Source organism: Mesitornis unicolor, unplaced genomic scaffold (genome assembly GCF_000695765.1).
Source record: "Mesitornis unicolor isolate BGI_N332 unplaced genomic scaffold, ASM69576v1 scaffold829, whole genome shotgun sequence".
Taxonomy (NCBI): Eukaryota; Metazoa; Chordata; class Aves; order Mesitornithiformes; family Mesitornithidae; genus Mesitornis; species Mesitornis unicolor.
The window spans coordinates 3,053-5,947 of NW_010206304.1; the positions used below are offsets into that span (position 1 = coordinate 3,053).

General features: G+C 52.4%; 1 pseudogene; it reads left to right on the forward strand.

Moving 5' to 3' along the window:
* LOC104546318 overlaps positions 1–2,895 on the forward strand; it is an 8,473-nt pseudogene that overhangs the window by 1,840 nt on the left and 3,738 nt on the right.

Here is a 2,895-nt window from a genome sequence, read left to right on the forward strand (position 1 = left end):
GCTGGTCTTCGGGGGTCTGCGGAAGCGCATCACCCACCGGTGAGTGCCCGGCGCTGCCGAACGGCGTTTGCACGCTCAGGTTTAACCCCTCTCTTTGGTGCAGGAGGCACAAAATTCAGGGAATGGCGAACAGGCGGATGGAGAGATACATCCTGAGGGGTTATTCCCTTCAGCTGGAGGCAGAGGTGCTTTGCAGGGTGTCTGGGGCTGCCCGGGAGCGCTGGGACACTCAGGTAGGAGAGCAAAGCCCCTGCAGGGCTGGGCATCCGGTGCTGTCAGCAAGGGCTAAAATGCCATTTAGGTGTGACCCCGTGTCCCCAAACAGTTAAGGAATGAAAGCAGCTGCCAGATTAGGGCACACCCATTACTTATTTATTTTTGGGTGCTTATGGGGACCCGGTGACTGCACCAGCGTATGGCAGCGGTAGGTTATGGTGCAGGGTCTGGTGTCTCTGCTGACCTGGCGATGGTTGGCTTCCACTTCCCCAAATCCTAACAGGGGTGACCAGCAGTGCTCTGAGCTTTGAGGAGGTCTCACCTGGGTAACTATCATTATTTGCTGGGGTTTTTCTGAGCCACTCCCTCAGCAGAGTCTTCCCACATTAAATCACAGCCCCCCCCCACACACACACACTGTGTGGAAAGCCTCATCCAGCTCCATTGCTGACTCTTAAATGATGAAAGAGCGGATGAAAATAACTTTCTCGTGCTACGGGGGGATATTTTTGTGCCCTTTGAAGGTTTTGTTTCTTCTTTCTTGAGAGACAGATTAAAAAGCAAACTTAGAAAACTTTTGCTCTGGTCTTGTAGCATCTGCAGCACTGCTGTGAGCTGGAGCTGGGGAGGATTAGGGAGCGTGGTGTTGCTGTTGGATTTTGGGGAAAGACACTGAGATTGCTTGAGGAGCTCCAGCTTAACCAGGCTGTTTTGGGGGCTGCTGCATCAGTTTTCACTGCGTTTTGGCTGATTTAAAACTTTAAACTAGGATTTAGTCACCAAGGAGCACCCAGCCAGAGCATGTCCCACCACCGTGCAGGGACAGGGGGAATTTCCCCCTCTGCATCCTTGGTCCAGGGAGAGCGATGCATGGGAGATGCCTGCAGCCAGAGAAAGGAGCAGCCCCCAGAGTCACCCCAGGGATGCCTGGAGTCATTACCAATATATTTAGCTTTGGGGAGTTCAAGAGCTCTTTTTTCTCTATGGGAAACCATGGAGAAAAACTTTTACCGCTGCCTTTTTTTGACCCAGCTCCTACATTCCCCTCAGCAGAGCAGGTTGGGCAGTTCCTGATGGAGAATCTGCCCCTCCTACACCCCGTGATGGACCGAAAATGGAGCCACTCACATCTTATTCTGTTCTTTTTCCCCCTTTCCCCAGAAATATCGTCTCAGAGCTGGAACAACTCATCTTCATCAACACAGACATGGGCCACTGCCGCGCTTGGCTGAGGCTGGCTTTGAACGATGGCCTCGTGGAGTGTTACCTGAACCTGCTGCTGCGGGAGAGGTCTCTGCTGCCCGAATACTACCAGACCACTGCTCTGCTCTTGGATGCCGAAGACTGTGAGTTTCTCCTTAGCTACTTGCAGGGCTTATCGTCCTTAACCTTTGAGCTTTCCTATGAATCGGTGGTTTTTAATGAACGGACGATCACCCCTCTGTTCCTGTTGGGTCTGTGCCCCGTTTTGGAGCTGCTGGAGCCCCTCGCATCCTCAACATCCGAATCCCACAGAAAAGCATCGCTGGGTTCAATCTCCCAGTCATCGGGGTCAGACGAGATCATGATTTAAGCCTCCGTCCTGCCCATCAGCAAAGCCAGCAGCAAAACCAAGCTCACGTCGTCCCTGCTGAGCCTTATCACCACCAGCTCATCCCAGCTCTTGTCCAGCTTGGACTCCAACAGCATCCTCCCACCCCACTGCGCCTGCAGCCCCTGCGACTCCGACCTGGGGATGGCCACCACCGAGGACCTGGACAGGTCACTGCAAGAGTGAGCCCTTTCCCAGATCTCCTCTCCTATAGGATTTTTAACTCTGGGCTGGGCTCTCATTCATTTTCTTGCTTTAAGCAGCAAACTCTTTTCCTTTCTTTTTCTTTAACAAGATTTGTTTTTTCCTCCTGGAAAGAGCCTGAAAGGTCAAAAAAAGCTGCTCAGCACAGCTTGCTGGGACCCTGCTGCCAAAGCAAATGAGCTCCCGACCACTGAGGTGCGTGTCTGTCCTCTTTACGGGGCAGAAACATCAGAAAAATGCTGCTCCCCGCTCTCAGGAATGTCACAGCTCCCCAGCAGATGCTGGGGGATGCTCCAGGGCTTTCTGCGGGAAGGTGGCAGGAAAGGGTTGTCATGTCATGTGCAGCTCAGGCAGATAATTTGGAGGAGGGAGGTTGTTTTGTCGTCCTCGTGATTTATTTTCTGCCAAAAAATTTCAGTGGGTTATGTAAGCTCTGAGTAATTAGCAAACATTTTTCCCTTGCTACCTTTAAAGCCTGGGTCTGGAGGACCCTGGCCTTGGGGTGCAGGGTGGCCAAGGTGCCCCCTTCCCAATAAGGGTCCTCAGTAGGGCTTAGGGCCGCGGTCTGTTCCTCCCCATCCTTACCTACTTCTAGGGTTTTGCATCTTATGGCGATCCTGGAAGAACCTGCCTTAATTGGATGAAACCTGTGATGGAAAAGCGTTCTTTTGAATTCTAATTTTGGGCTGCTTTAATTTGACTTAACTGGTGGCAAAGCACAGGGGCATGGGAACAGCGTCTGGACTGGCCGGGCCCCACTGATAACTGCTCATTAGCAGTTATGAAAACACTTGAAATTTGGCACATGGTGCATGGTTGGATGAGTGTCCAGGAGCCGTACGTGGGGCACCCAGCGCTCGCCCTTCCTTACAAGGTGTCCATCA